Raw genomic sequence first — 13,025 nt, forward strand, 5'->3', positions numbered from 1 at the left:
CAGGCAGACCAACAGGCAGACACAGACAAGACAGACAGACAGACAGAAAGACAGAGACAGAAGTAGACTGACAGACACAGACAGACAGACAAAGAAAGAGAGAACGAGACACAGACAGACTGACAGGGGAGACAGACAGACACAGAGAGACAAAGACAGACAGACACAGACCATGGACAGGCATAGACAGAGACAGAGACAGACAGAAACACAAACAGACACAGAAAGACAGACAGAGACAGAGAGACAGATGGATCAAGGCAGAGATAGAGATAGACAGACAAACAGACAGACATAAACACGGACATGGACAAAGTCAGAGACACAGAGAGACAAAGACAGACAGACACAGAAAGAGAAAGAGAGACACCGAGACGGACAGACAGACAGACACAGAGAGACAGAGACAGACAGACAGAGAAAGGGAGATAGAGCGAGACAGACACAAACAGAACAGACAGACAGACACAGAGCAAGACAAACATAGAGCAAGACAGACAGACACAAAAAGAGACAGAGAAACAGACTGACAAAGACAGAGACAGACAGACACAGAGAGACACAGAGACAGACTCAGACAGACACTGGGACAGACAGATGGGACACAGATAGACAAACAGAGACAGAAAGACAGAGACAAAGACTGACAGACAGACAGAGACACAGAGATACACAAACAGAGCAGACAGACAGACACAGAGAGACAGACAGAGACATAGACATGGACATGGACAGAGTCAGAGACAGAGAGACAAAGACAGACAGACACAGAGAGACACAGACAGACAAAGAGACACAGACAGACACAGAGACAGACAGACAAAGTGAGACAGACAGACACAGAGAGAGACAGACAGACAGACAGACACAGAGAGACAGACAGAGCAAGGCAGAGAGAAACAGAGACAGACAGAGACAGACTCAGACAGATACTGGGATAGACAGATGGGACACAGATAGACAGACAGAGACAGAGATAGACTGACAGACACAGACAGACAGAGACACAGAGATACACAAACAGACCAGACAGACAGACAGACACAAAGAGACAGACAAAGACAGAGACATAGAGCAAGACAGACACAAAGCCAAACAGACAGACAGAGACACAAAGAGACAGAGACAGACAGATACAGACATGGACAGACATAGACATGCAGAACAACAGACAGAAAGACAGAGGAGACAGACAGACAGACAGACAGAGAAACAGATACCCAGACAGACAGACACAGACAGACAAAGAGACACAGACAGACAGACAGAGACACAGAAACAGACAAAGAAAGACAGAACAAGACCCAGACAGACAGACACAGGAGACAGACAGAGACAGAGAGACAGAGTGAGACAGACAGACAGACAGAGACAGACAAAGAAAGAATAAGACAGACAGTGAGACTGGCAGACAGACACAGAGACAAAGACAGACACAGACATGGACAGGTAGACCAACAGACAGACTGACAGAGGAGACAGACAAAGACAGAGATAGACAGAAGGAGACACAGACAGACAGACAGAGATACACTGACAGAGAGACAGACAGACAGAGACAGAGCTTGACCTACTCCATTGAGGTCAGGACTTGGGTCCAAGTCACTCAAGTGTGAAAATGTTAATCCCACCCATATTTAATCAACATCCATCCACCCATCCATCCTCCATCCATCCATCCATCCACCCACCCATCCACCTATCCATCCACCCATCTATTCACCCATCCATCCATCCATCCATGCATCCATCCCCCCATCCATCCATTCATCCGTCTGTCAATCCATCCATCCATCCATCCACCCACCCATCCATCCATCCATCCATGCATGCATCCATCCCCCCATCCATCCATTCATCCGTCTGTCAATCCATCCATCCATCCATCCACCCACCTATCCATCCTTCCATCCATCCATCCATCCATCCATCCATCCACCCATCCATCCATCCATCCACCCACCCATCCACCCATCCACCCATCCATCATCCATCCATCCATCCATCCATCCATCCATGCATGCATGCATCCATCCATCCATCCATCCATCCATCCCTCCATCAACCCATCCATCCACTCATCCATCCATCCATCCATCCATCCACTCTTCTTTGTTATTGGGGGTGGGAGTAGGGAAGGGGGGCAGGCTTTCTTGGTTCTTGAACTCAGCACCCTGGGTTCTCTGGACCCCTGAGTGACCCTGAGCCCTAGAGACCAAGATGGCCCCACTTCCAGTTTGCTGGTGGAGCTCAGAGTTTCCTCATGGAGTTTCCTGTCCCTGGGGTGGGGCCTTGGGCCCCTGGGAGCCATAGAGACACCAAGATGATGCCACTTCTGGTTTCCTGGTGGTTTCCTTGGAGACCAGGCACCTGACTTCCTCTTCCTCTTCCTCTTCCTCCTATGATGCTTATTGGTATTATTATTACTATTGTTGTTGTTGTTACTGTTATTGCTGTTGTTACTATTGTTATTACCATCATTGTTATTACTATTGTTATTGCTATTGTTATTACTGTTACTGTTATTGTTATTGCTATTGTTATTACTATTATTACTCTTGTTATTATTATTGTTACTATTGTTATTACTATTTTTATTACTGTTACTGTTATTGTTGTTACTATTGTTATTACTCCTATTGTTGTGGTTATGACCATAGTTCCTAATCCTATGTCTACATTGTTGTTACGATTATTGCCATTATTGTTATTATTACTCTCAGTTTTACTATTATTACTCTTGGTATTGTTATTACTGTTATTATTACTGTTATTGTTACTATTATTACTTCTATTACTGTTATTGGCATTGCTATAGTTATTGCTGTTATTAGTATTGCTATTGTTGGTTTTGATACTATTGTTACTATTATTATTACTATTGCTTTAGTGTTATCATTACTGTTGTTATTACTGTTATTTTATTATTACCATTGTTATTGTTGCTATTACTGTTGTCACTATTGTTACTATTGTTATTATTACTGTTATTGTTGTTACTATTATTATTGTTATCACTGTTATTATTGTTATAGTTGTTATTGTTACCACTATTAGTAGTATTATTACTATTGTTATTACTGTTGTTATTACTATTATTTGTATTATTGATATTATTATTGTTGTTACTATTATTACTACTGTTGTCATTGCTATTGTTATTACTATTATTACTCTTAACATTGCTATTCATATTAATGTTATTTCTATTATTGCTATTGTTGTTCTTGTTACTATTACTGTTATTGTTGTTGTTTTTATTACTGTTATTACTGTTGTTATTGTTGTTGTTACTGTTATTGTTACTATTGTTGTTATCACTATTGTTCTTACTATTATTATTGCTATTGTTATTACTGTTGTTTTTACTGTTATTTCTCTTATTAATATTCTTGTTGTTATTGTTACTATTATTCCTGTTGTTCTTGCTATCATTACTGTTATTGTTGTTATTACTATTGTTATTGTTACTATTATTACTGTTGTTATTACTATTATTTCTATTATCACTATTGTTATTGTTACTGTTGCTATTATTGTTATTACTGTTGTTGCTATTATTATTACTCTTATTTCTATTACGATTGTTGTTGTTACTACTGTTACTACTGTGGTTGTTGCTATTGTTACTGTTATTATTATTATTAATACTATTATTACTGTTGTTATTACCATTAATTCTATTATTGGTATTCTTGTTGTTACTGTTATTGTTGTTGTTGCTATTATTAATACTATTATTATTACTATTGTTATTACTGTTATTATCACTCTTATTTCTATTATTACTATTGTTGCTATTGTTATTATTATTAGTATTATTGTTATTACTGTTATTATTACTGTGGTTACTACTGTTACTGTTGTTATTGCTGTTGTTACTACTGTTATTACTATTATGTTACTATTATTATTGCTGTTGTTATTTCTGTTGTTATTTCTGTTGTTATTACTATTATTTCTATTATTATTACTGTTGTTACCATTATTGTTACTGTTATTGTTACTTTTATTACTATTGTTGTTACTGTTGTTATTACTATTAATATTATTGGTATTGTTGTTATTGTTACTATTATTACTACTGGGGTAGTTGCTGTTGTTATTACTATTATTAATACTATTGTTATTACTATTGCTACTGTTATTATTACTGTTGTCATTACCATTGTTTTACTGTTATTATTACTATTACTGTTATTGTTACTGTTATTACTGTTGTTATTACTGTTATTATTACTGTTGTTATTACTATTATTGTTATTGTTACTGTTTTTACTACTGGGGTAGTTGCTATTGTTATTACTATTATTATTTTTTTTTAATTTAATTTTATTTTATTTGAGCACATACTGTACAGAGGGGTTACAATTACATGGGCAGGATAATGCATATATTTCTTACCAAGCATTGCAGCCTCCTCCTTTGTTTACCCTTGACCACCCTTCCCAGCCTCCCCCCTCCCCCCACCCAATCATACCCCCCCACACACACCGACATTGTAAAGCTGGTTTTGACATGACATTTTGTACTTCTCATGGTTGCAACAGGTCCACCTGAATCCTTAAACGACTTGTTTGTCCCCATCTCCTCCACATGTTATACTGACATCAAATATAGTGAAAGCGGGGGTTACACTGTGGGGGAGGGACATACTAAGCAACAAAGAAATAATCTTATAAATGCGTTAGAAACACATGCATGAAAGAAACAAAAACATTAAATTATATATTTGAGGGTTCGTTTTCCTAACATCACATTATCTGACTTTTTCTGCTTGACTCATACCTATACTAGATATTGCAGATAAGGGAAACCATGGGACCTATGTTTCTTTGGGCCTGGCTTACTTCACTTAATATAATTTTTTCCAAGCCTTTCCATTTCCTAACAAATGGGGCAATGTCATTCTTTCTGATGGAGGCATAGAATTCCATTGTGTATATATACCACATTTTCTTGATCCATTCATCTACTGAGGAGCATCTGGGTTGGTTCCATGTCTTAGCTATGGTAAATACTGCTGCAATAAACATAGTTGTGCTGGTAGCTTTAGTGTGGTCTTGTTTGTAAACATTTGGGTAAATGCCCAAAAGTGGGATTGCTGGGTCATAGGGGAGTTCTATGTAAAGTCTTTTGAGGAACCTCCATACTGCTTTCCAAAGTGGTTGAACAAGTTTACACGACCACCAACAATGCAGTAAGGTTCCCTTACAGTTGTTACTGTTATCATTAGTGTTGTTATTACTGTTGTTTTTACTGTTATTATTGTTGTTGTTATTGTTACTGTTGTTACTATTGTTATTATTATTACTGTTGTTATTGTTACTATCACTGTAGTCACTATTGTTATTACTGTTATTGTTACTGTTGTTACTGTTATTTTTACTATTATTATGACTGTGGTTGTTACTATTGTTATTACTATTATTATTACTATTATTACTGTTATTGTTTTACTATTGTTATTATTACTGTTGTTATTATTATTGTTATTACTGTTATTGTTACTGTTGTTATTACTGTTATTGCTATTATTTCTATTGTTCTTGCTATTATTACTGTTATTGTTGTTGTTACTCTTATTACTACTGTTATTATTACTCTTATGGTTGTTATTGTTACTATTATTACTCTTGTTGTGACTATTATTGTTGTTGTTGCTATTATTAACACTATTATTACTGCTATTATTACTGTTATTGCTATTATTACTGATGTTGTTATTGTTGCTATTATTACTATTGTTGTTATTAGTGTTATTGCTACTGTTGTTATTGTTACTGTCATTACTGTTATTGTTACTATTATTACTACTGTGGTTGTTGCTATTGTTATTACTATTGTTATTCCTGTTATTATTATTGTTGTTGTTGTTATTCATTTTATATTATTTTTTGGGTCTAGTCGTGGGGCCTGAACTCTGGGTCTGGGCGCTGTCCCTCAACTCTTCAGTTCAAGGCTAGTACTCTACCACAGCACCACTTCTGGCTTTTTTCTTTTTACTTATGTGGTGCTGAGGAATCAAACCCAGGGCCTCAGGCATGCAAGGCAAGCGCTCTACCACTAGCCACCTTACCAGTCCTCAGAGGATTTTAATAAAGCAAGCCTTAAGGAAGAAAGATAACATGAAGTGACAACTACAGAAATTCTACAGAGATGACACCTTTCACATTTCTGTCTTCCTTCTCTTCTCATACTTCAGAAAGCATTGACTAACATTATAAATATACTGCAATTATAAGTTAAGGATCAGTGTTTTTTTTCCAACCTGAAGCCTTTTTTCCATGATTCTTGACATAAACTTTTTGGGAGATTTTTTGGATTGTGATGGGATTCCACCCAAAACAAAGCCATGTATATCAAGAAAGTCAATGTTTTCAACTCAGAGTACTAAACAAAAGAGGGAGAAAATTAAATTAAGTTTAGCAATATATGTTAAGCACAAATATAGGCAATATCAAGATATCTTGAAATTGTGTACTTTTACTGGATAAAGTGGCTCAAACCTGCAATATTATCTACTTAGAAAACAGATTAGAGTATTGCAGTTCCAGGCAAGCCCAAACAAAAACAAGAAGTTTCAGAAACTCTAACCATTTGCTGGGTGCAATGTGTTTTGCTTGTGTTAGGAGGACCGCAGTCCAAGCAGGCCCAGGCATAGTGATACTACCTCAAAATAAGCAACCAAATTACAATCTGCTGGTATGGCAATAAAAGAGATGCTGTTTCACAAGTATAGGATTTTGGGTTCAATCATCCAGTATCACTAGGCATTTAAGTGTGTGTCAGGGTAAGAATTTGGTATGTCTGAGGTAAAGACTTCATACTCATTTTACAAGCTCTAATAAAACCTTTGCCTCTTTTGTTATTTTTTTAAATATAGCATAACTTCCATGCCCAAACCAAATAATTTCCTATTAGAGATTTTCTCCTATCCATTAAGTAACATATTATGTGTTGGATACTGTCCTACTGAAATCACACTAAAGATCAAAAACCCCTTGCCTTAGAAAGTGACTGCATTTGGAAACAGAATCTCAAAGGTAGAATTTAAGTTGAACTCTCCTCCAAGAGAAGCAGAAGGTCTTGAATATGCCAAGGAAAGAGGACTCAGAAGAAGCAACTCTGATCTTGGAGTTTTAGTTCCACCAACTCAGAGGGAATGTATTTACAGTGTTAATGCTACCCAATCTGTGGTAGTTTATTATTATAATTACTAGCAAACATGTGGAATCTATAAGACATGAAAAGTCATTGACTCTTGGGGTCCATGACTCAAATTTATAATCCTAGTGATTAAGAAGGATGAGACTTGGGGGATAATGGTTTTCAAGATGGTAGGAAAATTCATGAGGTTCTATCTCCAATTAACTACAAAAATTTCTGGGCTGGAGACATGGTTCAAATGGTAGACTGACTACTGTTAGCAAACTGAGCATGAGTTATATTCAAGCCCCAAATTGGGATAAAGAAAATGTCCTTAGAATAATACTATGAGAAACAGAATTATGAATAGGAAAGCAGAAACAAAAGAAATAAACTTATTCATACAGACAAAGATTCCCAAAATGAAATATGGCTTAAACTGTAATATTTAGGGTTTTCCTCCTATACAGTAGAAATAAATGGTATTTTGATTTGACAAAACTAAAGTGTAAAACTGTATGCAATAAATAATCACATTACTTTTATGTTTCCATAATTTAACTTGTTTTCCTACAAAGTTATAGAATAGTGTAGCTTTTGAAAATAAACCAATGTTGCACTTTGAAATATGATTATATATCCTTGCAAGTGTTGTCTAAAACTGATCTACAGTGAAATGATTGCCATTGGTATCTTTCTCAAGATTCCAAATGTTTATACTTTCAGCTGACCTTCCACAAAACTCATACACCAAAAATAACTTTTTAGTTTGTTCATGCAATCATAGGAATATAAACATATATGTCAAAATGTTAATTACCTTAATCTGCTGTCATTAATGTAATATAACTAATACAATTAAGTATATACCTTGAGGAAAATAAGATTCTTCCTTCTAAATACATGCTTGCAGGCACACACACACACACACACACACACACACACACACACATATTTACCACTCTGACTCAGGTTAGATTCCTGACATTGGGTATCAGACACTTATCTAATAATCAACCTTTCCTGCACAGATATAAAATACATTCATACTTCCACAATACAAAAATATCAGATCATTCAAAATAATGAAAATATTTAAAGAATCACCCAGCTCCTGTACCATCTACTCCCTGATTTCATTCATTTCTGTCAATACATTTTTCATATCATAATTAAAATCTTTTTGAGTCTCTCATTAGCAGACAAAAATGTTATCATACAATAGAAAATGTAAGTAAAATTACTTTTCCCTGGGTAACCTTTTATATATATTATCAAAGACTTCGGTTTCCTTGTAGAGTCTGCTTCTGGCATTTTGCCCTAATGTCTAATATTAAATTACAGAGGACATGCCATATTCCTCAGTTCATTTTTCCTGAAGGTTATGCTATGGAGTTGAATCTGATTTGCTTGCTTATTCTAAATTAAATTTTCTCAACAACTTGAATTATTGTTTATGTTACTCCTAAACCATTTGAAATATCAAAAAGAACCAGAAATTCACTTTGGCAATGATTTGTGAATGGCAACAATGCTTGTGGATGGAATGAAGGACTTGAATGATCTAGAGTTCCTTAAAAATGGCACTGTTCTTTAAAGGGCTGATCATTTAGTAAGCTTTAAAGTGTGGTCTTCTTATTTCATCTAACAAGATAAAAGTATGCTTTTCATCACATTTTTGCCTTCAAAGCACTAAAATTATTTCCTTTGTACCGTTCAGGCCCAGCTGCTACTGTAGTGAAACCCACAAACAACTGCACAGCTGTGTTAGCTGCTATAGAATTTGAAATTTTCTTCCAGTAGCCCTAGTGATTTGAGCCCAGATTCATGGGATAGTCACATAATCTACAGTTACAAATCACCACAATATACAAAGACTACGTGCAAAATGAGGTTCAATTTTTTTCTTTGTTGTTTTCTTTTTGTCTTATTGATTGTCTTTTAAGGAGCTAGGGGCTGTGTATTTCTCATTATTGTTGATGTGACTTAAATAAATTACCAGATTTTTCAAATAAAATAAAGAGATAAAAAAGACATATTTAGTCATAAAATAAAGCTAAACGTTTTAGTGATTTTTTTTTTTTTTTGGGTCCGGTAGTGGGGCCTGAACTCTGGGCCTGGGCACTGTCCCTCAGCTCTTCAGCTCAAGGCTAGCACTCTACCACTTGAGCCACAGCACCACTTCTGGCTTTTTTCTTTTTGCTTATGTGGTGCTGAGCAATTGAACCCAGGGCCTCAGGCATGCAAGGCAAGTGCTCTACCACTGAGCCACCTTCCCAGCCCTTGAGTGATTTTTTTTATTCTAGTTCTGTTCTCAGTTATCTTCATATAATGTTGAGGTGAGTCAAGCATATGTATAAATTGACACGTATAAGCACACACACAGAACTCTGGAATCTTTAGATTTTGATTTCTATATCAACTTCACCTAGAAAAGAATATTATCACTTGCTTCATGTCTTAAGTAATCTACTTAATACGAGTTTTAATCATTTTTTCTTTTAAAATAAATTTTTGCCAATCCTGGGTTTTATTTATTTTTATTTATTTATTTATTATTTTTTTAATTGTGAAAATACCGTACAGAGTGGTTACAATTACATGGGCAAGGTAATGACTACATTTCATATCAAGCATTGTTGCCTCCTCCTTTGTTTCCCCTTCCCATTCCTTCCAATCCCCTTGTTGGTATAATTTGTGGAGGGGAAGGGAAAAATAAATTATTTAAATAGGGATACAGGTGGACCCATTGCAACAATGAGATGTACAAGATGTTATGTCGAAAAACCAACTTTACAAGTTTTATTAATTTTATCAATAGATCTCATAATCTATGGAATTGATGCATTGCATAAGTATTTGATTTATTTTTCCACTGAATTAATATTACATTTATTTTACTTTTTTGCACATGAAATAATTACATTCTTGAGGATAAAACATTCCTGTTTTTCATTTTGGTTGCCAAAGTGGAAGTATTAGACATTTTGAAATTTTAAATTAAAATTTGAACCTTCAAATTTCACTAGGACTTGAATTGTGTTACAACTTTAATGTTAAAATAAAGAGCATTATTAAATAGAAAGCAACATTATAAGTTATCACACCTTAATCCCTGAATTGACTTAATGATAAAAAACAATTATATTTATATAACATGCTGTCTATACTCAAACTATGAGATACAGAAACAGAAGACTTTTTTTGTTTTGGTTTGTTGTTCTTTATAGTTTGTGATGATTCTGTCTTCTTTACCTTATGCCTAGTGTATTCATTGTACGTCTTCAGGAAAGTGGGGGGTGGGCACAGAGCTTTAGGGAAAAGGGTGAAAAATTGCAGCAGTGGAGTTCATTGAACATTGATAAAAGTGAACTATTTAACACATGGATGGGGACAGGACAAATGAGAGAACTGAAGACATTCATAAAAGGAAATGTACTCATTGCTTGACTCATGTAATTGCAATTCTTCTATAAATCGCCTTAATAATAACAACAGAGAATTTTTTAAGGTCAAACAGAATGTTGCTTGTTAGAATTCTAGATTTTTTTTTTGTTCACTGGTTTGAGCTGGTTGAGTCTATCTCTGAAAATAGGTACATTGACATTCATTGGGTGAATTTGTGAGCTACTAGTATATAAAAGTCAATTATGATTGCTTGTATGTTTTTTGAGACTCTGATTTATTTACTTCTTTAATTTGTCTACAGGTTTTTGGTTGGGCTTGTTCCTGTTTTTCAAAAGACCTATTGGTGCATAATTAGTGCGGATTCAAGATTGTTCTAATTTATTGCTGTACATACTCAAAGCTATAAATTTTCTCCTGAGTATTGCCTGTGCCCTTGTGTCCCAGAGGAGGTAGTATTTTGTGTGTTCACTTCCATTGAATTCCATAAACCTTGACACTTCCCTCCATATCTCTTCAGTGACTCACTGATGATTTAGCAATGTGTTATTCAGTCTCTGTGAGTTTCAGAATTTTCTGTAATGCCTTTTGATGTCAAGATCTAATTTGGTCCCATCATGGTTTGACAGGATACAAGGAGTAATTTCATTTTTACTTTTGAATTTTCACAGATTTTCCTTGTGATCTAAGATATGATCTATTTTGGAGAACATTCCATGGGCTGCTGAGAGGGATATATATTGCGATGCTGCTAGGTGAAATATTCTGTAGATATCTATTAGGTATAGCTTGTCATTGCAGTTATTTAGGTCTGAAGTTTTTTTGGCTAAGGTTTTACCTGGATGGCCTGTCCAGAGGTAAGAATGATGTGTTCAAGCAACCAACAATGTGTTTGGATGCATGCATATTTTTAGGTTAAGTAGTATTTGTCTGATGAATTTGGGAGCTCTAAGATTCAGGGCATTGATATTTAGAATTGTTATATCCCCATGATGGAGAGTTTTCTTTATCAATATTTAATGTCCTCCTTTGTCTCTTTTTACTTTCATTCCACTTTTAATTTAAAGCCTATTTTGTCTAATATTTGTATAGCTACTCTAGCCTGTTTATGAAGTCCATTTTTAATTTGTAAAAATGATGTACAGAAGGGTTACAATTACATAGTCAGATATTGAGCACCTTTCTTTTGAATAGTGTCACTTCTTCCCTCATGTTCTCCCAGTTTTTCCCTTTCAACCTCCCTCCCCCATAAGTTGTATAGTTCATTTTCAATGTAGTGTCTATTGAGTAGCACTGCTACATTTGTTCACCCTTTGTCCCACCATTTCTGTGTTTCCCCTTGCCCTTTCCAAACTTACATATAAGACCAAAGGTACAGAAATTAAAACAGCAACAGAAGACAGATGGAAAAAGCAAAATAATAAAACTCCCATTATCATTTCTTGGAGATCATTTTGATGAACATTAATTATTTTATATGATATTATTGATATAGCTATTGAGCCTTTGTGATCCTCTCCAAAGGGCATCCTCCATTTGATCTCACTGTATAAATTTTTAGAATCCCATATAATTTATCATGTTCAAGTCTAATGTTTTCCCTTTTACCATCCAAGTGTGTTTGCTTGTAGAATTATAGGCACATTCTAATACAACAAATGAGGGAAATCAGGCAACCTACACACACACACACACACACACACACATATATATATATATATATATATATATATATATATATATATATATATGACATATATACTTTTATTGATCGCTATTTACAAGTATGTATGTATGTATGTATACATACATATATATACATAAATATTCGAATTCCATTCATCCATCAGAAAGAATAATATTGTAACATTCTTAAGGAAAATGAAACACACAGAAATAATAATGTTAAGTGAAATTAACTGCACCCAGAGAAACTTAGGTTTCCTCACTTGTGGTAGATAGCAGCTGCTTCTAAATGTAAATTTATAAACATTTATTAAACATAGTGGATGGTATGCAAACAGATACAAATGAATTATCTGAAGTGTCAGAGTCTATGTAGTGTGAAAATACTATCATTCTCTTAAAAGATTAAGTCAAAGCCCAACAAAATAAATGCCAGTAAATGTGGACTGCAAGAGAGGACAGTGGGGGGCAATGTGAGAGGGGTAGGAAATTGAAGGGGAAAAGGATAGAATATAGGAAAGAAACCATTGCATACTTCCCAGAATTGAAATATACAAAACAAGGGGTAGTGTGAAATTGGGGTGAAGATGTTGAAGTGGTAACACAATTCCAGGTGCATTGTACACATAAACTGCTTTGTTAAATGGCAAGAAATTCCAAACATAACATAATATTGAGATACGTAAAGACTGGGCTTGATTGGGAGGGATGGATGAGAATGTTGAAATGGGTGAAATTGATCAAGATGCTCTGTATCCATAAACTGTTTCAGTGAATGGCAACTC

This window comes from Dipodomys spectabilis, unplaced genomic scaffold (assembly GCF_019054845.1).
Source record: "Dipodomys spectabilis isolate Male_0828 unplaced genomic scaffold, ASM1905484v1 ptg000254l, whole genome shotgun sequence".
In the NCBI taxonomy this organism is placed as follows: domain Eukaryota; kingdom Metazoa; phylum Chordata; class Mammalia; order Rodentia; family Heteromyidae; genus Dipodomys; species Dipodomys spectabilis.